Source organism: Schistocerca gregaria, chromosome 1 (assembly GCF_023897955.1).
Source record: "Schistocerca gregaria isolate iqSchGreg1 chromosome 1, iqSchGreg1.2, whole genome shotgun sequence".
Classification (NCBI taxonomy): Eukaryota; Metazoa; Arthropoda; class Insecta; order Orthoptera; family Acrididae; genus Schistocerca; species Schistocerca gregaria.
In genome coordinates, this window is record NC_064920.1 from 1,040,610,177 (window position 1) to 1,040,635,253 (window position 25,077).

Sequence of the window (25,077 nt, forward strand, 5' to 3'; positions counted from 1 at the left end):
GTGTGTGATGTCCTTAGGTTAGTTAGGTTTAAGTAGTTCTACGTTCTAGGGGACTGACGAACTGAGCAGTTATGTCCCATAGTGCTCAGAGCCATTTTTTGAACTGAATGCACTCTGCTTGCCAACAGCGCTCGGCAGACCGGAGGGTCAGCCATCCAAGTGCCAGGCCAGCCTGACAGCGCTTAACTACGGTGATCTGACGGGAACTGGTGATACCACTGCGGCAAGGCTGTTGGAGTGATTTCCCTAAGTCGCTTCAGGCAAATGCTGGGATGGTTCTTTTGAAAGGGCCGACTTCCTTCCCCACCCTTCCCTAATCCGATGGGATCGATGGCCTCGCTGTTTGGTCCCCTCCCTCACATCAACCAACCACTTACAATGTGCAGCCGACACTTGTTTTGGCCGGTACGTCGATATTTTATCCGTCGATATATCGATGTATCGACAATATCTTCCATTTATCGACGACCAATAACGATATTTCTTTAAATATCGAAACACTGGATTTCCGATAGTTTTTAATATATCAACAGTCCTACTAGGAACTCGTCAATTCAATCATACAGTCGGTCTAATATTCCGTATGATCGTATTTTGTTCATTAGGTGGCAGTGCAAAACTGTCTAGAACGCCTTCCGGACGCCAAGGAGCACGGCATCTGCCTGGGCGCCTGTATTTGTTGCGTTCTGAGAGTCGTGTGTTGGCCTGCCCCACGGCGCCGCTTTTTGCCGCAGGTGTGGCCGGCCGCGCGGGGGTGTGGAGGGGGCCAGATGAGCCGCGATAAGCGCTTCCTCTCGCAGGCGCGTGGCGGCGGCGTGTGCGTCAGTCGGCGCGACGCGGACCGAACGGCCCCAGTGGTAGTCGCGGTCGGCCGGCGGCCCAGTGTGTGATCGCGCTTGCGGCCGGGCGGACGGTCGGTGCCTGCTGCAGCCGCGCCTCGCCGGGACACGAGACTCGCCTTCTGTCAGCCAGCCGACGCTCTTCCGCAGTCTACCTGCCGGTGAGTGACAGCCCGCGCGACGCGCCGAACGCATTTTCGCGGCTGAGCAAACGAGTGGGCAGATACCACCCAGCACAGCTGTGTCAGGCTGGGCGAGATTTCAGTGCTATACACTACGAGCGAGTCTGCAACGCTGGTGCGGTACTGCACTCCAAACTATTACTAGTGCGAGAGAGACACGACCGACGCTGATCGGCGGTCACTGCATCTGTGCAGGCATCTCCTTACGTAACTGCTGCCGCCCAGGTGTGAATTTATTTACTCTTCGCAAGTCGCTGCGAAGGCTAGTCCAGATACAGCAGCCTTCGGTTTTGCATGTACACTTATACTCCGCGGGTCACAGTACAGTGCATAGCGGAGGCTACTCCGTACAATATTATCGATTTTCAGTCCTATTCGAATACTAAGCCAAGAGAAAATCACTGTCTATATTACTGTGCATGCGTCCTAATCACTCTTATCTTACACTCGTGATCCCTAAGTGAAACATACGATTACGAATGAAACACAACTGCTGTGTCACATTCTGCAATGCTGCCTACTGTAGGATATTACACAAGTGTGTAAGCGTCTGCAAGGTGGGGTGACGGGTGAGGATTAGAGGGCACTTGTCTCCGCCCCCATGGAAGCTAGAATACAGAGTTTTTACTCATTACGGAATTGTCACACACTTCGAAATTATTTCCTGTAGTTCCAGAAAATCTCTCGTTTAATAGTTCTAGCATTAAGTGGCTGATCGCTATGAGTTTGGCAACTGCCGTATTAATTTAAGTTTGTAGCGTCTTGTCCTTCGTCTTACCTACCCCTCGTGGATAAGTTTCTGTGCTCGTCCATGAATAAGCGTGGCGCGTGTTCGATTCTAATGTATAAAATATTCTGCCAAGCAAGAACGGAACAGTTAGTTAACGAAATGAACTACGGTTGCAGATTAATGGACGCTGACTCTTCTTCGAATACAGGTACTCTAAATTCAGCCAACAAAGTTATCTTTTTCCAGCGATTCTGATTTTAATTCCTCGAACACTTCTGTTAGACTTTCGATGGTCCTATACCCACCTACTACGATTCTAGCTGCCCGCCTCTGAATTAGATGTCTGTTTTAATGTCAAACAGAGTAGTCTAGAATTAATCACACCATCGTCTTGTATGTAATTCCATTCACAGACCGATTGCATTTTCCGTTCCAATATATCTAAAGTTGCCTTTCGCTTCCCGTAACACTAATTTTACACGGTCCTCGCATTTCGTAATGCTACTTATTATTTTCTCTAAATACTTACGCAATATGATGTGCTCAAGACGTCCACCACTAATCTTGCATTCGGCAACAATCGGGATCTTCCTCTTTGGCACACACAGTCTTACACTTATACACATTTAAAGAGAACTAATATTAACTGCACCTAGTGGAATTTTGTCCAACTCGCTGGTCGTCGAAAGAAACATAAACTGAGCACAAGGAGCGGGCTCCGATTTCGAACCTACTACGCTAACACACATGTGACTACATTGACGACATCCGAGAACGCAGTATGTCTTTCTTGGCACATTAATTCAATTTTCTACAGCAATTTCTCTCAGTAGTTGAGAACTTTTATATTTAATGTGTTATTTATTCCTATACTCCGTTACAGTTTTTTCGTGTTTTATTAACTCTTTCGTTTACAAATTTTCTAATCGGCATTTTGTGAACTACGTACTGATTCGTTCCACGACCAAGTTGTGTGGCTAGCATGATCGCACGGAATTTGAAGATTAAATAAACAAATAAAAGGGGAGGCACCGTAAGAACCAAAGCTAGCATACTGCGTGCCTCAAGATAGTGTAAGAGAGCGGCTGCTTTGGCATTGTATGTAAATCACCAGTAGTCCTATGAGGACCTGCACGGTTCCACACAGTGTTGTTTCGTCAGCGTAATGACAACGAGAAAACTACAATAATATTTGTTCACACAAAAGAGTTAGGACAACCCGTCTGTTTAGCCAAGTGCATTAAAGAGCCCGGTTCCGAGACACGAAGAGGCTCACCGGCCCCCAGTTAGAATTCGCGTCGCGGTTTAATGACAAGGGCTGGGGTGCCAGACAGCCCGGATATGGTTTTTAGGCGGTTTTCCAGATCCAGCTCGTCAAATACTGGGCTGGTTCCCACATCCCGTCCCAGCTGGCAGTAGCTCTAAAGCCGGCCGGAGTGGCCATGCGGTTCTAGGCGCTACAGTCTGGAACCGAGCGACCGCTAGTTAGGTTTAATTACTTCTAAGTTCTAGGCGACTGATGATCTCAGAAGTTAAGTCGCATAGTGCTCAGAGCCATTTGAACCATTTAGTAGCTCTACAATGCCTTTAGGAATGGCGACCCCACCGTAATAATAGCCGACATCCGGCTATGCTTGGTTCTCCGATAATTGAGAGAAATAACATACGAGTGTCGACCCAGCACTGACTGGATAAAGGTCACAGGACCGGACAGAAGGGTTACGAGAGTCTTTCTTCCAGGGTACCGTGTGTGAATGAACACTTACAGGGGCGCTGCAGTCATGGAGGGGCATGGATGTGTGTGTTTGTCCTTAGGATAATTTAGGTTAAGTAGTGTGTAAGCTTAGCGACTGATGACCTTCGCAGTTAAGTCCCATAAGATTTCACACACATTTGAAGATTTGAAGCCCGCAACTCGTGGTCGCGCGGGAGCGTTCTCGCTTCCCACGCCCGGGTTCCCCAGTTCGATCCCCGGCGGGGTCAGGGATTTTCTCTGCCTCGTGATGGCTGGATGTTGTGTGATGTCCTTAGGTTAGTTAGGTTTAAGTAGTTCTAAGTTCTACGGGACTGATGACCATAGATGTTAAGTCCCATAGTGCTCAGAGCCACTTGAACCATTTTGAAGATTTGAACTTACAGGAGTTGCGGCGGGAGGGAGGAGTCAGGCTGGTACACTATGTTGTACCCTCCGCAACATATCGTATTGTGGTTGCGGTGTACACGTGTACATGTAGAATTCCGTACGTCACCTTTTAGCAAAGTCCAGTACCACATTTCATTTATTTACTTACCCTGGCAAGATTAGTGCCAGTAGACTCCATCTTGCATAGAAACAGGCCATCTGCATATGTTACAACATGTTTTCGAACCGGCACAGATATTCCAGTAATATCTACATTTAACATGAGATACGACAGTTAGAGGTCAAGCAATAGCAATACGTCTAACAAGTTAATGGAAGAAATTAAGAATCAGCTTAGTGATAATAGCATGTGTTCGTAACTATACTCCAGCAATATTCTACATCTACATAAGTACTCCACAAGCCGAGTGCAGCGGAGGGTACTTTGTAAACGACTTTCACTTCCCCCTTTCCCAGTTCCAGCTGCGAATGATTCACGTGAAGAGCAATTGCAGGTAAGCCTCTGTGTGAATTCGAATCTCTCTAATTTTACCTTCATGTCTTTTCTCGAGATATGGGAGGAGATGCAGGTGAGCGGTATATGTTGGTTGACCCTTCTAGAAACATACACTCCGGGAACTTCAACACTAGCCAAATGCTGATGCAGAATGCTTGAACGCTTCTCTTGCAGCGTCTGTCATTGTAGCGCTTACTAAATGAACGTGTAAAGAAACGCGTTCCTCATCGTGTGGTCTTCTGTATTACCTTTATCAATCCTATCTGGCACGAATCACAGACTTTATGGGTGGACTACACTTTCTGAGCATTCTTCCTACGCTACCGCACTGTCACATCTGTCTTAGCTGCGACTAGTTTTGTGCCCTTTCCAATCGTAAACCTCTCCGTACGCATACTCCTAGATATTTTACGGATGTGACTGCATTCAGTGATCGTTTCTCGTTCGTCTAATCAAACGATAATGGGTGTTACTGCCCATTTATTCAGGAACACTTACTATATGCAGTGTCGATATTATTCTGTTTAGTAGTACATACACTTTCTCCAACATTTCATGATCGACTTATTATGTGAACCATTGCTGTACGTAGATCTTATCTAATCTTTTACTGCTCGCTGCATTGTCTCGAGTGTCCAGTTATTATCGGACTTTTATATCGAAAACGTTGCAACAGCATCACTCACATGTGTCGTCATCGACAAAATTGGCAAGCAGTAGAGTCGATTTCCGCACTTGCTACTTCATAAAAATCCTTAACGAATCTATCAAACTGTATGCGGCACGGTAAGAACTGAAAAGCTCTACACCATCCAGTCATATTAATGAGATAATCCATAAAAAGCCTGAATATGGTCCCAAAGGATAAATGCATACGTGAGTTTTTATTTATTTTACACGTTTAGTTCCGTAGGGCCAAATTGAGGAGCAAATCTCCAAGATCATGGAACGTGTCAGTACATAAATCACAACTTAAATTAATAACATATAAAATAAAATGTTTATGACTCCAAAGAAAGTCAAACCATAAGCAATCAACATTATAACGCAGGAATCAACTTAATTTTTCAAGGAACTCCTCGACAGAATAGAACGTGTGACCCATGAGAAATCTGTTCATCTTCGATTTGAAAGCACGTGGATTATTGCTGAGGTTATCGTATTCTTGTGGTAAATTACTGAAAATGGATGCAGCAGTGTACTCACACCTTTCTACACAAGAGTCAAGGAAATGCGATCCAAACGCAGACTGGATTTTTGCCAAGTATTAACTGAGGGAAAGCTGCTAATTCTTGGAAATAAGCTGATATTGTTAACACGAAATGACAGTAAAAAAGATATACAGGGTATAAATCTTAAGTTGACAAACCAAAATAACTCGAAAAATAGGCTTCACACGAAAAAATGTGTAGAATCCAAAGTTGATTATTTACGAGGGTAACATCTGCTAGTGCTACAATTAGCCCGCCACTCCAGACCCTTGGGGGTGGGGGGCAACTTTAAAATTTCAAATGGGAACCCCCATTTTTTATTGCAGTATCAGATTCTACATTAAAAAAAACTACCTACATTTACTCTAAAACATTTGTTTTGATTCTCGGTTGTTGGCGCTGTAATTCAAGAAAATCCATGATCTCATTTTTGAGTGGAAAATGGTTATGGATAGATAAAAAATACTTATTTACTTCGTAAATTTTGATTCGCTAAAACTAAAACTCTCCCTCTCTCCCCATAGGGTGGGTTTTGTGAGAGAAGAATTAGAGTTTTACAAATGTTGACCCAAATATTACTTTTTTCCGCAGATTGGGATACGTTTTGTTTGTTTCGTGGTCATGAGGCCACACAACTATTAATTATCAAACAAATCATCTGACTGGCTAACTAACTAACTAATTTACGAAGTAAATAAGTATTTTTTATTTATCCGTAACCGTTTTCCACGCAAAAATGAGAGCATGGACTTTCTTGAATTACAGCGCCAACTACCAAGAATCAAAACAAATGTTTAAGACGAAATATACGTAGTTTTTTATGTAGAATCTGATTATGCAATAAAAAAGTGGGGGTCCCCATTTGAAATTTTATAGCTGTCTCCCGCCCCACCCCCAGGGGGCTGGGGTGGCGCGCTAACTTTAGCACTAGCAGATGTCACCCTCTAAAATAATCAACTTTGGATTCTACACATTTTGTCGTGTGATGCTTATTTTTCGAGTTATACTGGTTTGTCAACTTAAAATGTTCACCCTGTATATTGAGAGGCCAATGTCAGAATACCCAGACTAGTGAACAGGGCTCTACATGAGGTTCGCGAACTCACACCACTTATTACCCTAGCCACCCGTTTCTGAACCAAAAGTATCCTTCGGCAATGGGGAGAGTTGCCCCAAATTATCGTACCACACGTCATAAGCGAATGAAAATAAGCAAAGTAGATACTTATCGTGTCGAACTATCACTCAGTTCAGATACTCTTCGAATATTAAAAATGACAGCATGAAGTCTTTGAACAAGACCCTGAACACGGGCTTTCCACGACAGTTTACTATCTATCTGAATACCAAGAAATTTGAATTGTTTATTTCCAATAATCATATGTCCAGTCTGTTAAACTAAAACGTCGGATTTTGTTGAATTGTGTGTTAGAAAATGTAAAAACTGAGTATTATTGCGATTTAGCGTTAATTTATTTTCTACAAGCCATGAACTTACATCATGAACTGCACTATTTGAAACAGTGCCAATGTCGCACACAACAGCCTTTAGAACCAAGGTAGTGTCACGTGCATTTTAAAATTTTCCAGTCGAATTGACTGTTCAAACAAATTTCGGTCTTGCAGCCGGTCGTCGTTCAATACTTTGCACGATATTTCAACTGGGCTCACCTGAAGATGACTGGCAGGTGCCCAGTTGAAATATCGTGCAAAGTATTGAACGACGACCGGCTGAAAGCCCGAAATTTGTTTGAACAAGGTAGTGTCATGTTGATCCACTTTGCCTTCTAGAATGAAGAGCCCACCTCGGGAATACCGCGACAACATTCCCCAGACCACAACACTCCTTCCCCCGACGTGGTCCCTTCCGACGATTGACTTTCAAACGTTTCCCACCATACACGCCGACGGCCATGTGACCGGGAGAGCATAAAACGTGATTCATCTGGAAAGTTGACCTGTCGCCACTCAGTGGACGTCCAGTTGCGACATCGATCTACGAATTCCAGCCTTCGTCGCTGTTGAACAGCAATCAGTACGGGTGCATGAACCAGGCGCCTGCTGCAGAAACACATATGCAGCAACGTTCGCTGAACGATAGTTGAGAAGACCCTATTGGTAGCCCCTTGGTTCATCTGGACGGTTAGTTGCTCAACAGCACGTCTATTCGCTCGGCTCAAATGGCTCTGAGCACTACGGGACTTAACATCTGAGGTCATCAGTCCCCTAGAACTTAGAACTACTTAAGCCTAACTAACCTAAGGACATCACACACATCCATCCCCCAGGCAGGATTCGAACCTGCGACCGTAGCGGTCACGCGGTTCCAGACTGAAGCGCCTCGAACCGCACGGCCACACAGGCCGGCACTATTCGCTCGTACGTATCTTCGCAGCCATAGTTCACCCTTGTTCGCCCCCGGTGCCCCAAAGATGCCTCAGCGCCGGTTTTGGATAGCGCTCTTTTGCCTTGAATGGTGTATTTTAACCAAGGTGTCACCCGAACAGTTTACAAACTTAGCCGTTAATCGGAAATGTATCCACCCTTGGCCCGAAAGAGAATGATTACGCCCTCTTGGAAGCCAGAAAAATCACTCCGATTCCGCACAACGAGTGCATCTACATCTACATCTACATTTATACTCCGCAAGCCACCTAACGGTGTATGGCGGTGGGCACTTTACGTGCCACTGTCATTACCTCCCTTTCCTGTTCCAGTCGCGTGTGGTTCGCGGGAAGAACGACTGTCTGAAAGCCTCCGTGCGCTCTAATCTCTCTAATTTACATTCGTGATCTCCTCGGGATGCATAAGTAGGGGGAAGCAATATATTCGATATCTCATCCAGAAACACACCCTCTCGAAACCTGGACAGCAAGCTACAAAGCGATGCAGAGCGCCTCTCTTGCAGAGTCTGCCACTTGAGTTTGCTAAACATCTCCGTAACGCTATCACGCTTACCAAATAACCCTGTGACGAAACGCGCCGCTCTTCTTTGGATCTTCTCTATGTCCTTGTTTGCCGCGTCCCCCCCCCCCCCCCCCCCTCCCAACCTACCTTTATATACCCTCCACTGCTAGTGCTGCCACCTTCCTTCTGCGAATGATTATTGCACGTCGACACCGGACATAGGCAGTGGTTACATTAATGAGACTCGACCTTGTATATGACTGCAATGATTCAATGATACAGCGTCATAGTTACACGTGGTCAGTAACAACGGAGTAGTGAGACGCGTGGTGTGAAACAAAGAAATTAGAAATGTTTCAAGATAAAAGTATGACAGAAAATTAATGAAAAGGAACTGAGCTCTACGTCTTATGTTACACGAGCAGGTCAACAAAAAAATAATTACCTGCAGAAAAACACAATCTTGTTTTTTCTGTTTTTTATTCTTCTCGTAAACAATGGAACCTGGACAGAAGAACATACAGTTCATCTGGATTAACAATACTTCTACTAAGAAAGAGGTTCATCTCAATGTTCTGAAATGTCAAGAATTCGATGTGGTCTTTCACAATGACTTAAACTAAACCGACAGAGCAGAGGAAAATTATAATCGGAAAGCGTGGATTTCGTATCCCTACCCAGTCGTCCTGTTTAAGACTCTCTTTTATTCCCTAAATCAATTCGGACAGAGTTCCCTGGACACGTCAACCGCCAGCTGCTCTCCTCACGTTCTCCACACTACGAGTAGCGTATAGGCCTGATAATCCTGGTGTCGACAAGGCACGGAATTTGTACGCGAGTGTCTCACTGATCAGATCGCTGTACGCCGGCCGCTATGGCTGAGCGCTTCTAGGCGCTTCAGTCTGGAACCACGCAGCTGCTACGGTCGCAGGTGCGAATCCTGCCTCGGGCATGGATGTGTGTGATGTCCTTAGTTAAGTTAGCGGACTGATGACCTTAGATGTTAAGTCCTATAGTGCTTGGAGACATTTTTTGAGATCGCTTACACCCTGTAAATAAGCATCTTGCACATGAATTTATCGACAGCTGGAACATATCGGTAATGACGTCTATTAAACGCCTAAGCGGAATTCCTATGAGCGTCTTCACGATCACGAGAAGCACACACGAAAATCTTTTTCTCGTGTTGTAGCAAGCATAGTTTTTTTCTTTCTCTCTTGCGCGCTCTACTTCGATAACATGTCTGTGGCTATCACCATTTCTAAGTAACTTGAGTCAGGCATTGGACACCTATCAGTAAAAAGTCGCTTATGATAAACACACTGCTTCACTCAGCACACAAAGATTCATTAATCAAGATATGGGATCCAGAATGAGATTTTCACTCTGCAGCGGAGTGTGCGCTGATATAAAACTTCCTGGCAGATTAAAACTGCGTGCCCGACCGAGACTCGAACTCGGGACCTTTGCCTTTCGCGGGCAAGTGCTCTACCATCTGAGCTACCGAAGCACGACTCACTCCCGGTACTCACAGCTTTACTTCTGCCAGTACCTGCCCGCGAAAGGCAAAGGTCCCGAGTTCGAGCCTCGGTCGGGCACACAGTTTTAATCTGCCAGGAAGTTTCAAGATATGGGATGCAGGAACTGACGGCGTTCCATAAATATTCCATCGCTTCAACTTCTGGTAGTTATACTGATACGTACATGTGGAGGGGAGAAAACCGTTGTGCTGAGAGAAAAAAGACGTTGAAATTTTATTAAGGAAGTTAGAGATTCAAACACATGCCCCAATAGCCGTGCTTGTTAAAGCGTTACTTTCAAGACTGGGAGCGGCGCCGGCTCCACATCGAATTCGCCTGGCGGATTATTGGCGAGGGTCAGAGTGCTGGGCAGCTTGAATGTGGTTTTCACACGGTTTTCCCCATCCCAGTAGAAGAATACCAAGGTGGTACCAAAATCCCAACTCAGTTGCATAATTCGTAAACATTTAGTAATCTTTAACTCACTTGCACATGTGTTAACATTACACCTAGACGGTTGGAGTACACGTGTTCTCTCCCATCGGGTAACGACTTGGCGACAGAAAGTGCATCAGGCAACCTATAAACCAAACATGCCAAATCCGTTAACAGTCATGCCTATCCAGCACAAAGGCACAAGAAAAAGAAGAAGTACGATCCAGATTCAGATCACCATTCGGAAAGCCGAACAGACTTCCCACTTCAGACAAATGTAAGGATGTTCCTTCCATCGCGCCGCTGTGGCCGAGCGTTTCTAAACTCTTCAGTCTGGAACCGCGCTGCTGCTACGGTCGCAGGTTCAAATACTGCCTTGGGCATGGATGTGTGTTGTGTCCTTAGGTTAGTTACGTTTAAGTAGTTCTAAGTCCAGGTGACTGATGACCTCAGATGTTAAGTCACATAGTGTTTAGAGCCATTTGAACCATTTGATGTTCCTTCTATATTATTACAGCCGATATCTATTCCAATTCCATATTCGTTCAGCTGAACTACTAATGCACTAGATTCCAGTCGTACATTACCTCCAACTTTCCTTCTCCGCGTCAAAAATACAATTTACACCCATCAAAGTCGTCCAAGGAAAGAACTATTTTTCTCTTAAATAAAGTCTATGAGGTTTATGGTACACGTGACTTTGTAACAATATTCAACCATTTCGTTACATACGGACTTCGTACAAATATTCAACCATTTAACAGAATAAATAACGGGCATAGAGTTGTAAAGAAACAAACAGCATTGTGACTTCCACAAAACCTTATCACTCTCAGTTGTCGGTACCTTTTTTGCATCAGTAAGGGTTAGGACCTTCTTTTGAGTTACGTACAGCTCTGCAGCTCCTTATCATTGACGAAGTAAGATACAAGATCTCATCTTCAGGGATGTTCTGTCGGTGTAGAGCCGATCCTGACACTGGGTGTTGTCCGCAGTCTCCGAAAGTTTTCTTCGGAGGCTTTCCAAGAGCTACTCTGCGCGATTTGATCTGGAGAGTGAGCGGCTCGCTGTAGCACCTAGATATTACGTCTTTCAAACCATTCAGCCCCAATTCCGACAACATATGGTCTGGCATCGTACATGTAAAGGAATTCAAGCACATACTCCTCAGCGATCGGAAGCACCAAAAGTTGAAATATGTTTCGAATGTAAAGATCTGCTCGCTGTGCTTCCCTTAAAAAAACGAGGTCCGTTTGCTATTGGTCATCATTCTTCTCCAGAAAATTCTCCTTGAAATTTGTTGATCTCCTGTAAGTTGCCATGCCTTTCTGCGTCACGTGGTCGCCGACGTATGAGAACTCTTCTTGAACCTGGGTCCATCTGAAGCCTGATTCGTCTGTAAACACGCCTTGTCTCCATGATCCACTGTCCAATTCTGATGTTGTAGGCACCCCAAAATACGACGTCCATGGTTTCCATGACGCATACCTGTTAACGTTACAGGTCGACTGACATTAAAGCCTCTTTCATGCAGTCTACTTCTGATAGTTTGGGCTGAAACATTTGCATTACTTACATGTCGCAAGGCACTACTTAACATTCTGCATATGCACGTTACTAGATCTGTAAGTGACTTATTTAGCTGCTGTAGGATCCGATGCCACGTTTTGTAATAAATGTCTTGTATATACAAATTTGTGTTGTTGGATCCAATGGTAAATGTGTGATATTTTAAAAAGTCTGAAGACAAAGCCCTGCAGTAGAGATCTATTATTTTTAAAAATGTATTTTAAATGATGATTAAGTGGACGACACACACATGTCCTAGACAGAGTCAACGACTTCCACATTAGATACAGATAATGTGATTCTACGTAAGCTACCTTCTGAAGAAAACAGTTTAAAACTGTCGAAACCACGTTCAAGGTTTATTAGTGGTAAGTTCCTAAGGGACCAAACCGCTGAAGTCATCGGTCCTTAGGCTTAGACACTACTTAATGTACCTTAAACTAATTTAATAAGGACAACACACATACCCACGCGCGAGGGAGGGCTCGAACCTCCGACGGGGGAGGCCGCGCGAAGCGCGGCAAAGCACCCGTGGCTTCAAGGTTTAATAAACCTTTATTTTGCAGCTGGTGGGCTGTTATTTCCAATTCATTGAAGCTCTTGAACTTTCTGAAATAGCGTAACAAATTGCATACCCAAAATTGAATTGATTTTGAAGGTTTTTCTTCCGCAGTACGATGGGGTACAACTATCGATATAACATTATTTTCAGAAGTTGGATATTAAACTGAAGCTCTTCAGTATAAAGCTTTTTATTTCGTGGTTCCTTAGCCGATTATTCAGTTTGATAAAATGATAAAATGAAGCCCGCACCTCGTGGTCGTGCGGTAGCGTTCTCGCTTCCCGTGCCAGGGTTCCCGGGTTCGATTCCCGGCGGGGTCAGGGATTTTTCTCCGCCTCGTGATGGCTGGGTGTTGTGTGTTGTCCTTATGTCAGGTTTAAATAATTGCCGGCCGTTATGGTCTAGCGGTTCTAGGCGCTTAGTCCGGAACCGCGGGAGTGCTACGGTTGCAGGTTCGAATCCTGCCACGGGCATGGATGTGTGTGATGTCCTTAGATTAGTTAGGTTTAAGTAGTTGTAAGTTCTAGGGGACTGATGACCACATATGTTAAGTCCCATAGTGCTCAGAGCCATTTGAACCATTTTTGATAAAATGAAGTACAGTGGTCCGTAAATGTATTTCTTTTGGTGTACCGGGACTGTCGCCACTGTCCTCCGCAAGGAGATCGTTAACGCTTGCTTATGCAAAGAATTCTAAGGTATTTGGTTCGAAACTTGACGGAGAAAGAAATTTATACCACCGGTATTTGACCGACAAGAGGAGGAGAATTGGTAACTTGCAATTCCTCATCATCAGACTTTGCGCCAATGTTCTCCGTTATATTCGAAACCACACAGTCTCTTAATAGTTAGGGCAAGTGAAAATGTTGATGGTCCTCAATTCCACTCCCTCGTCTCAGTCACTTACACTGCGAAATGAGATCGTCTTCTTTTAAAAGAGTCTTCTTGCAGTTGTACACCGAAGTGTCAAATGGGATAGCGTTCCCGCCTGAGGTTCGAGTCCTTCCTTCGGCATGGGCGTGTGGGCTGTTCTTTGTATAGGTTAGTTCAAATTGGTTTAAGTGGTGTGTAAGTCTAGGGACCGATGACCTCTGCAGTTTGGTCCCTAACGAACTTTTGAACGTGGAATAGCGATGTGCACATACACAGGTGGCCGTGGTATCGTGTACAGGAGATATAGGGCAGTCCGTTGGTCGAGCTGTCATTTGTACTCAGGTGTTTCATGTGAAAAGGTTTCCGACGTGTTTATGGCCGTACGACGGGATTAACACATTTTGTAGAGCGGAATTGTGGTTGGAGCTAGACGCATAGGGCATTCTATTTCGGAAATCGTTAGGGAATTCAATATTCCGAGATCCACAGTGTGAGGAAAAATGCTGAGAATACCACATTTCAGGCAGACAACGCAGTGACCAACGGCCTCCACTTGACGACCGAGAGCAGCAGCTTTTGCGCAGAGTTGTCTGTGCTAACATAAGAACAACGTTGAGTGAAATAACCGCATAAATCAATGTGGACGTACGACAAACGTATTCGTTAGGTCAGTGCGGCGAATTTCGGCGTTAAGGGTTGGGTTGATTTGGGAGGAAGAGACCAAACAGCGAGGTCATCGGTCTCATCGAATTAGGGCAGGATGGGGAAGGAAGGCGGCCGAGCCCTGTCAACGAAGCCATCCCGGAATTTGCCTGAAGTGATTTAGGGAAATCACGGGAAATCTAAGTCTGGATGGTCGGATGCGGGATTGAACCGTCGTCCTTCCGAATGTGGGTCCAGTGTGCTAACCACTGCGCCACCTCCCTCGGTAACGGCGTAAATTGGCTATGGCACCAGACGACCAACGCTAGTGCCTTTGCCAACAGCGCGACATTGCTTGCAGCGCCTCTCCTGAGCTTGTGACTATATCAGTTGGACCCTACACGAAATTAGTGGCCTGGCCAGATGACTCCCGATTTCAGTTGGTAACAGCTGATGGTAAGGTTAGAATGTGGCGCAAATCCCACAAAGCCATGGGCCGAAGTTGTCAACATGGCACTGTACAAACCGGTGGTGGCTGCATTATAGGGTGGGCTGTGTTCAAATCGAATGGACTGGATCCTCTAGATAAGGTGAACCAATCATTGACTAGAAATGGTTTTGTAAGAAAATGAAACACCTACAGCCGTCCTTGTCGTGTCATATATTGTATTGTTACCAGCTTCGGTGCTTCAGTGCACCATATTCGAGCACTCAAGCAGAGGGGGTTAACACCATCCGTATACCTGATGCATCAGTGGCAAACATCTGTAACTGGTTTTCGTAGACTAACTGTAACCACGATGTTGTCTCTACAACCATCAACAAGTTACCAATTTTGCGAAGGACAGGTGCCATTCCACGAGAATAAAGAAAACATTTCCAGTAAGGTTACTGAACTACTTTTCCGAGACTTGTGGTCAACACTGACTTGACTTCCCAAGTGAGAACCAGAACGCTTGTAATAATTACTTCGTGTCAAACCTGTCAGTCGTTCTTATATTTTTGGTTAAATTTATAAAACTATAGCATTTATAACCATTATGCTGTTACACAGGATCACTTCATGGGCTTGGACGTGTTAACCCTTAAAACCTGAACTGTCACATTATTCGTGATTTCCATCGAAAACCTTTTTCTCTACACTAGGAGAATTACATTTTCTGTAACTAAAGACGTAATATCTAAGACAACTATTGATTCATTCCGAAAAAGGCTGCGACAATAAGTAAGTGAATACACGAAGACTAACGACTTTGATGCACTATGTCGCCTCCTAAAGAGTATTCAGAGTCATTTTTCTTTAGTTCATTATCTTTGCATTGTTTCTGCCAAATAAAAATCACAAATTTAATTTGTCTGTGTGATCTAAATTGCAAAAGCTCAGTTCAAACCAGTTTTCCACTGTGGATGTAAGCTGTTTTACTTCTTGCATGAAGCTTCGAGGACTACGATTTTATTTGAAACCATTTTCTGTTCAGATGAGAAGTCGATTGTTGTTTGGTTCTTGAGGTTAATAACGCCAGCATACTGCTGTGCGTTCATTAAAAGTTTAACGAAAAATATTTAATTGGAAACGATTTTAAAATACTGTTTATATAGTGTGGAATTCTGTTTTCATCTAATTGCACATCTTATTTTAAAGCAGCGAGAATTCTAACTATAAATAGCTACGGCAAGAGTAATCCCAGTTACACGTCTACGTAGCAGTTTAATAATTTAACCAGCATTGACAGACGAAAGCCGCAATGTAGCTGACGTTTTAGTAGTGCCAGAGGTGATGTGCTGATAATATATCCAAAATGTGCTTCTGATATCTTCCGCGGACATCTTGAGTAATTTTATTTCTCCGATAGGAGTATATTTTCACTTCCTCAGTTTACTGCAGCAAGACTGGAACGTTCTCCGCAAGTGGCTTCGGTATTTCTACCAGACAAATGCCAGAAATTGAAGCTGACATTCCTCGGAAACCCTACGAGAAATGACTTTGGATATAACATCAGCTACACTTGGAATTCTTTGCGGGCACTTCTACACCGCGCTTCCGTGAACTCCGTAGTCAGAGACTCAACTGAAAGAGCGGATGCCATTCCGTCAACCAAAACAAACGCTCCGCGCAACTCGTAAGCCGGCACATGTGTCGGTGGTCATGACCTTGACTCGCCGCTCAGCGGAGATCCGTGACTTAGGACGCACCAAGGCCCAGTCGTCCACGCGCAAGAGTAGCATCTTGGCGTTCATCGCCTTGAAAACTCTCCACTTAATGATAGCGCCTCACTTGTCGAACTGTTCTCTGCGCCGCGATAAGGCGACGGATGCTTATCGTAACCTGAGCTATCTTTATTGCGACGCGAGCTACTAAAGATGTCCGACATCCCGTTGCGAATGCCGCGTAAGGAATCTGTCCCATGCGCTTTATCTTACTTCCCATTTCACACTAGATTTAAACGTTTCATGAAAAGAAAACATGAGAAGAAACGAGATGCATTCGGACCAAGGTTTGTATCCAAATCAGCACTTTCTCAGTGACTCAGAGTACAGGCGTTTTTGCCGCACAATAACCCGACGACTGTATGAACAGGAATGAAGAGTTCTGTAGGCTAAAAACGCAGTATTCATGTCCCTGTTTTTCTCTACGTCGAAGTCTGAGAACACGTCTCATATCATCTTTCTTTTCTTTTTCTTCATCACAATTCTGACTGGTTTGATGCCGCCCACCAAGTCTTCCTCTTCAGTGTCAAGTTCTTCAGCAAGAAACAACTTATTGGATTTCGGACAGAGACACTCTATTCACAGACGTTTGATACTAGGAGCAGAAATTAATGTAATCCTTTTCGGGAAATAGCTAAGTTGATGCAGATACTTCTGCAACTAATATTTCTGTGACGAAAGACTATACGTCTTTTGGTGAAGACATTCTTACAGTTAACCGGACTGCAAACAGAATTATGATATCCTAAAATGTTCCGGTAATTATATATGTATGGTGTCCGTTTTTTGCCGGCTGCGGTGGTCTAGCGGATTTCACGCTTTACAAGAGCTTTCGCCTTAATCGCTTCGGCTACCCGAGCACGTCTCATGTCGAATCGAAATCTCCAAACGTCGCACACTATAGCGTAGTGCCCCCTACCCATTATTCCTCGCCGGCCGGGGTGGACGAGCGGTTCTAGGCGCTCAGTCCGGAACCGCGCGACTGCTACGGTCGCAGGTTCGAATCCTGCCTCGGGCATGGATGTGTGTGATGTCCTTAGGTTAGTTAGGTTTAAGTAGTTCTAAGTTCTAGGGGACTGATGACCACAGCTGTTAAGTCCCATAGTGCTCAGAGCCATTTGAACCTTTTTTTTTTTTTGTCCGTTTTTCGGACATGCATATCCGAAAAAATAGACCCCTTACCTACATAATAAATGCACATGACAGCAAATCGATGTTTAAGTACAGATGCACAATACTGTTCGATTGCACCCAGGAATAAGGTAGGGTAGCGAGCAAAGAGGAATAATGGTTCAAATGGCTCTGAGCACTATGGGACTTAACTTCTGAGATCAGTCCCCTAGAACTTAGAACTACTTAAACCTAACTAACCTAAGGAAATCACACACATCCATGCTCGAAGCAGGATTCGAACCTGCGGCCGTAGCGGTCGCGCGGTTCCAGACTGTAGCGCCTAGAACCGCTCGTCCACCCCGGCCGGCGAGGAATAATGGGTAGGGGGCACTACGCTATAGTGTGCGACGTTTGGAGATTTCGATTCGACATGAGACGTGCTCGGGTAGCCGAAGCGATTAAGGCGAAAGCTCTTGTAAAGCGTGAAATCCGGGTTCGAATCCTGGTCCGGCACTAATTTTCATTTGTAGCCATTGAGTTATTTCAGCGCTCAGTTGTAACAAAAGTCGGAATTTTCTTTCGTCAAGTAAGTTCTGATGGTATTTCACATTAATATCTCGGGATCCCAATCCTGAAAAAATCACTTCGAATACTGAAATTTATTCAAATTTGCACTGATAATCGGAAACTCTCGAGCAGCTATCTCAGACCCTATTGGAAAGTCAGTGTTCATGAATGATTATATACTGGAAGTAAGGAAGAATTACAGGACATCTTAAATGGAATGAACAATCTAATGCCGTCAGGTGGCTTGCGGAGTATGGATGTAGATGTAGATGTAGAATGCTGCACGGGGTTAGCCGAGCGGTCTGGGGCGCTACAGTCTTGGGCTGTGCGACCAGTCCCGGCGGAGGTTCGATTCCTCCCTGGGGCATGGGTGTGTGTGTTTGTCATTAGGATAATTTCGGTTAAGTAGTGTGTAAGCTTAGGGACTGATGACCTTGGCAGTTAAGTCCCATAAGATTTCACACACATTCGAACATTTTTTGAACAATCTAATGACCTTGGGATATGAACTGAGTGTAGACCGAAGGAAGAGACGAAGAGTAGCAGAAATTGTATTAGCAAAAAACTTATCATCAAAATTAGGAAACACTTGGCAAACGATGTGAAGGAGTTGTACTACCTTGGACACAAACTAGGCATGACGGCAAAGGGGATATCAGACCCAGACCAGACGAATACAGGCAAAGAGGGCATTCCCAAATGAAAGAATTCTACTGGTATCAAATTTAGGTGTTATATTGAGGAGACAAAAGTCACAGGATACCTCCTAATAGCGTATCGGATTCCTTTTGCCCGCATAGTGCTGCAACTCGATGTGGCATGGACTCAGCAAGTCTCTGGAAGTCCCCTGCAGAAAATTGAGCCGCACTTCTGTATCCGTACATAACTTCGAAACTATTGCCGGTGCAGGATTTTGTGCACGAATTGACCCTTCTATTATGCGTCCCTTAAACGTTCTATGGGATTTATGTTGGGCGATATGGATGGCCACATTATTCGCTCGAATTGTCCAGAATTTTCTTCAGACCAGTGCTGAACAACTATGGCCCGGTGATATGACATCGTTGTTTGGGAAATTGAATCCATGAATAGGTGCAAATGGTTTACAAGTAGCAGAAATAACCATTTCTAGTCAATGATAGGTTTAGCTGTGTCAGACGACCCAACCCATTCCACATAAACAGAGTCCACACCATTATGGACCCAACACAGGTCCTTTTTCACAACTTAGGTCCGTGGCTTCGTGGGATTTGATTCGATCGCTATCATCAGTTCTTACCAACTCATACCAGGACTCATCTGACCAGGCCACTATTTTCCATTCAATTTGGGTCCAACAGATAGTGACACGACCCCAGGAGAAGAGCTGCAGGCGATGCTATGCAAAGGCACTCGCGTCGGGCGCCTGCTGTCATAGCCAAGTAATGCCAAATTTCGCCGCACTGTCTTAACATAGATGTTAATCGTATGTCCCACACTGATTTCTGCATAGATTTCACGCAGTGTTGCTTGTCTGTTAGCACTGACAACTATAGGCGAAAGCTGCTGCTCTAGGTCGTTAAGTGAAGGCCGTCGGTCACTGCGTTGACCGTGGTGAGAGGTAGTGCATGATGTTTGGTATTCTCGGCACACTTCCTACACTGTGGATATCAGGATATTGAATTGCGTTGCGATTTCCGGAATCGAGTGTCCCATGCGTCCAGCTCCAATTACCAGCGGATGCCCTTGAGAAGCTCCCGGAGTTGGAGGAGGAGGAGCTTCATTTCATACATACTTGTAGCAGTCTGTGATGGTGTGGGAGCAGTTCGTGGGCTTTGATCGGGGTAGCCCCAACGTCGTCCTGCCAGAGAACTCCCGTTTTATACCTTGTGTACGCAATACTGCCGCCATATGTATGTAGCCTATTTATGTATGTATGTATGCATGCATATCGCTATCGCATGACTTTTATCACCTCACTGTAAAACTACGGACGCACGTGAACCAGCAGATATACTTTACATATAATTGTGAATCGCTTGGAAGAACCAATTTGTCATTGTACAATGTTCTTCAACTATCTCACAGTTGCATTTATGGATGGAGAATAAGGATGTTTATGTTATTTTCAATACGGCGTTGTTTGCCGTCTATTACTGGAGATAAATGTAGTTCCAGATCTTGCAAATTAAAATCGAGTTTTATTTTTATAATTTTGTAACTTAATGTTTAGGAAACATTCAGATTGTCTCCTCGAGCGTCATTTTCTTAAGATTGTTCAACATTTTTCCAGCACTCTCTTCCAATTTAACAAGCACGAGGCTAATCCTACACTCTTGATTAAAACTCCAGGATGTTGCCGTGAGAAATGAAGTGAACCGCTAACAGTTCCTTGCACAGGCCGACTTGTATTTTCAGCAGTCAGCTAAGAAACCGCAGTTTATCACAACTGATCATTATTTGACTGAACCGATTCCCGTCCTAAGTCATTCCTATTTTCGAGCAGTTATATGACGTTACTGATTCCAAAAGGCACTAAGTCTTCCGATAGTCAAGGGCTACTAAAAATGTAGACACAGGGTGTTCAAAAAAAAGTATCGAATACTTCGAGAGGTTGTAGTACTCATCGACACAAGAAAAATAAGTTCAGTGAAAATGGTTCCGTAAACATATATTTTGCTAGATAGACACGTGTTTATAGGAAGGGCTGCGCGACGCTTGGTTGCGGATATTATCACAGTTGTTGCATTGGCGCTCCGTCAAATGTGTTGGCAGGGTATTGTGACATCTTACTCACAATATTTACGTACCATTAGGTTGTCTGCGGTCAGTTGTGCGGTTCGAGTCTTGTTCCAAGCTACGTTAGTTTTCGTCGTGTTTATGTGCTTTATTGTACAGTGCTGTCAATCCTGCCTATTTATTATGATGTTTTACTCACTTATGTTTTTACTGTCATTGCACTGTTTGCACGTACAAATGGTGTAGTACATTTACATTTTCTCCCTTCCGCCATTTGTTAACAATGGAGTCCTGCTACTCGACAAGTGAAATGGCGGATATGAAACTATGCTATGGTTTAATGATTAGACGTAGCCTGCAAGCCCGTGCCCTCTACGCTGAAAAATATCCACAACGCAGAGTGCCCTCCGATAAACTGTTCGGCAGACTTTTCCAGCGTCTGAGGCAGCCATGCAGGTTAGGAGAGTGCCAGTGGAAAGCCCTGCACAGTCCGCACGCCAGACATGGAGGAGCGTGTGCTACGTTCGGTGGAAGAAACCCCTGCGGCCAGTGTGCGACGATTAGGAGCAGCAGAAGGCGTGTCTCACTCATTTAACTGCGCACGTACTTCATGAACAATTGCTATATCCATATCATCTACTGCGCTTTCAGGCCGTTAGACCACAGGATCTAAGGCGCTTACAGTCATGGGCTGTGCGGCTGGTCCCGGCTATACTTCAAAGGGTGCGCAATTCCTTACGCCGGAGGCAGAGGGGTGCACCGCCACGTTGAACACCTCCTGTAAACACGTGTTTGTCGCGGAAAGTAAGCATTTCCGGACCCATGTTTATTGGACATATCACAGAAAATATGCAGTTCCGGACTCATGTTTATTGGACTTATTTTTCTGTTTCGACGAGTACTACCACCTCTCAAAGTATTCGAGACCATTTTTTTTAATCACTCTGTATAGCTAAGTGTACAAATTTAGACTGCCAGACGTTCAGAGCAATGCTGAGAACTCGCGATTAACACGATGAAGATTTACTGAAGGTTTTCTCATGCCACTTGCATAGTCATTTCGAGGCAGTGATGTAACGTAAACTCATTAATGTTATCCTTGTAAAATTTTTCTGCAATATCGTTCATGACAATTGCAAATGCCTGATAATTTCATCGTGGAAGCTCAAATAAATTGGTATAGAATAATAGTCTTTCATGTCAGAATTGTGTTAAGTAGCCTATAAGATAAAAGTATAGTCGGTACTTGGTAGTCGGGTGAAGAAATATTACGAAAAAGGTTCGTATTTCGATAACGATTTCGCCCTCTTTACTTTCACTTTCTCCTTTGTAACTGCTTTGTATATGTAAAAAAAATGTCAAGTTACACGTTGATTAGGGTACGACACCAAGCTTTAGGTCGTTCACTTATATGGAAGGAAAGACGAAATATGGGAGTTCAACGTCACGTCGAAGTGAGGTCATTTAGAGACAGAGAACAAGCTCGGACTACGAAAGGATGGGGAAGGAAATCGGCTGTGCCTTTTTCAAAGGAACCACCCCGGATTTTGCTTGGAGCGATTTACGGAAATCACAGAAAACCTCAATCTCGATGACTGGACGCGGATTTGAAACATCGTCCTTCCGAATGTAAGACCACTGTGCTAACTACTACGTCATCTCGCTCGGCCATTCACTTCTATTCGGAGGAAAACAAGGGCGTTCATTCTGTGTTACATGGAATCGGGTGATCCAGACTGCGCGCAGACCGTGATCTTTACGTGCTGTTGAAGTGTTCAATAGTGCGCGCGGTCACTTTGGAAATAGGTCAACCGGACGTGGTGGTCAATTTTTGAGACAAGTCAACTGGGCGCGAAGGGAAACAAAAGTCAAGTTGGTACTGCAGCATTTTCCCTCCCATTTTCAGAGGGTCAGAACTAAATCTCTCGTAGTTATAGTTAAAGATGCTCGATAAAATACTTTTGTCCGTAATGGGGCACTCGTCAAGGTGTTTAAAAAGACACAGAAACTATTTTCATTCAACATGAGCAAGAACCAAGAGGGAACAGTAAAACAGGAAGACCAAGAACGGATTAAAAATGGTGTAAGACAGAGATGTTGGCTTTCGCCCCTAACGTCCATCTGTACTACGAAGAAGCAATGACAGATAAAAAAGGTTCAAGGGCAGGATTAAAACTCATGATGAAAGGACATCAATGATAAGATTCGCTGATGACATGGCTATCCTTAGTGAAAGGGAAGAGGAATTACAGGATCTGTTGAATGGAGTGGTCTAATGAATATAGAATACGGATTGAGAGTAAGTGGAAAAATAGACGAAAGTAATGAGAAGTGGCAGAAATGAGTGTAGCGAGAAACTTAACATCAGAATTGGGGATCGCGAAGTGGACGAAGTTAAGGAATTCACACATAGCAAGGCATTCTGAGAAAGTGACTAAGGATGACAATGCTGCCAAAAGTTCAAGCAAACATCACCATGCAGCAAATAAAACACTCACGCGCAGACGACCTGTTTATAATGTGCCTCACCGGCGCGCAGTCGACCTGTTTGCTGAGGTAATGCTGAAATTGGTCTCGCGCATTTTCGGACGCAATCGATGCCCGGTGCCCATCCAGTAGAACTATGTATAGCAACGCAACCACCGTCGTCACATTCCACTGCTCTGCCCCCTCCCCTCTTCCCCCTAACAAAATTATAAGTTATAAAAAAGTGAACCAAAGGATTGAAATAATATTTCGGCTAAACCTTACAAACTGGAAATATTCGGATTATGAAATCCGTTGTAGAGATAGCAGCCATGGTCAACATAGGTTTCTGCAACCGCCGGCCGCGGTGGCCGAGCGGTTCTAGGCGCTTCAGTCCGGAACCGCGCGACTGCTACGGTCGAAGGTTCGAATCCTGCCTCGAGCGTGCGTGTGTGTGATGTCCTTCGGTTAGATAGGTTGTTTCAAGTGGGTCCATCGTTTTACAGTGAGGTGACAAAAGTCATGTGATTCTAAGTTCTGGGGGATTGATGACCTCAGATGTTAAGTCCCATAGTGATCAGAGCCGTTTGAACCATTTTCTGCAACTCATTTCTTCTTTTCCTTTTTGGATGTCATGTAGTAGAGCTCATTTTACCCACCATCTTGTGGTCTCTCATTATCGGACATGACTTACGTCTTTCCTTTCACAACGATAAGAGTCACGAAGGAATTCCGAAGCGCTTTGCGCCGTAGTCGCCACACACACAAGTAAAAGGAATCGACGTTCAAGGACACTTGCGTGCCCTCCATATCGTGGAACAGCATTTCATCTGATACGTGAACAGAACTCTTATTCCACCCTTCTTAATTTTCAAATGTATAGAGCCTGTCAGATAAATCACTGTGCAAGCTTGAGGAAGTCGTTTCTACGATGTAGAAACATAAAAGTATAGCCTAATATCCCTCTACTTCGAGATAATAGTTCTTAATGTGACTGACAAATGCTATTCCCAAACTTTTTTCAGGTTCAGCGTTCCCCAAGGATCAGAAATAACTTTTTATGTTTACTCAAGTTAACACAGATTTCTCAGCGGCGATGTAATGTCTGTCTTGCTTTTACTAAGATTTCAGGCGCATAACAAATTCTGCCGAACATATGGGCAACCAAAGTTCGAAATCATACATTACATTTAACTGAGTAGCATAAAGTAAACATCCGGTATGACCCTATATGAAGAAAATACTTTGAATAGATGTCTGATGATTACGTTGGTCACAACATCGTCCCACTGCAACTTCATGCATCAGACAAGTTACACCATTTCCGCCGTATCGGAATTTGTAATGTCACGGCTGGCTGTATGAATCATGTCCGTTTATCACACTAGCTGGATTCTCGCAAAGGGTGCATCTGACTCATTCTGCCGCAGTCTGACGCAGCGGTAATGGTCAAACTGCGCACAACGACGTCGCTTCCACTAGAGAACCTCAATAAGTGACTGACACACGCAGGCACACGTATGGCAAAATGCTTGGTACGTCTTCCAACTCCAGACACAGTTGTGTAAATGCCTATTACCTCAAAAGAAAGGGATTTGGTCCTTATTTTTATATGGAATTTTCTACCTTGTCCCAGGACGTTCCCTACACTCCTTTTAACAAAAGCTTAACATCCTTGTTCAAAAGATTAAGAATATGTTGGTGGGACTTGTGTTTACGTTCGCGTTAGGGCTCTAGTGATGTTGATGATTGGTTTATGGGGCGCTCAACTGCGCAGTAATAGCACCCGCACAAAGTCCTAATCGTTACGAAGTCCAAATTTTACACAATCCAATCTAGGGCTATAGTGAGAGCCTATGTCTCGGGGCCGTTTCTAGCAAAGAAAGCTCACTGCTG

At 44.4% G+C, this 25,077-nt stretch overlaps 1 protein-coding gene across 1 annotated transcript in view; it reads left to right on the forward strand.

Annotated features, from left to right (window-relative positions):
- Positions 1 to 520: 520 nt before the first annotated feature.
- Positions 521 to 25,077, forward strand: part of LOC126279835 (solute carrier organic anion transporter family member 74D) — a 161,477-nt gene continuing 136,920 nt past the window's right edge. The window contains exon 1 of the mRNA XM_049979710.1: positions 521 to 1,000. The gene's annotated coding sequence lies outside the window, so the exon portion shown is untranslated. The remainder of the gene's footprint in view (positions 1,001 to 25,077) is intronic.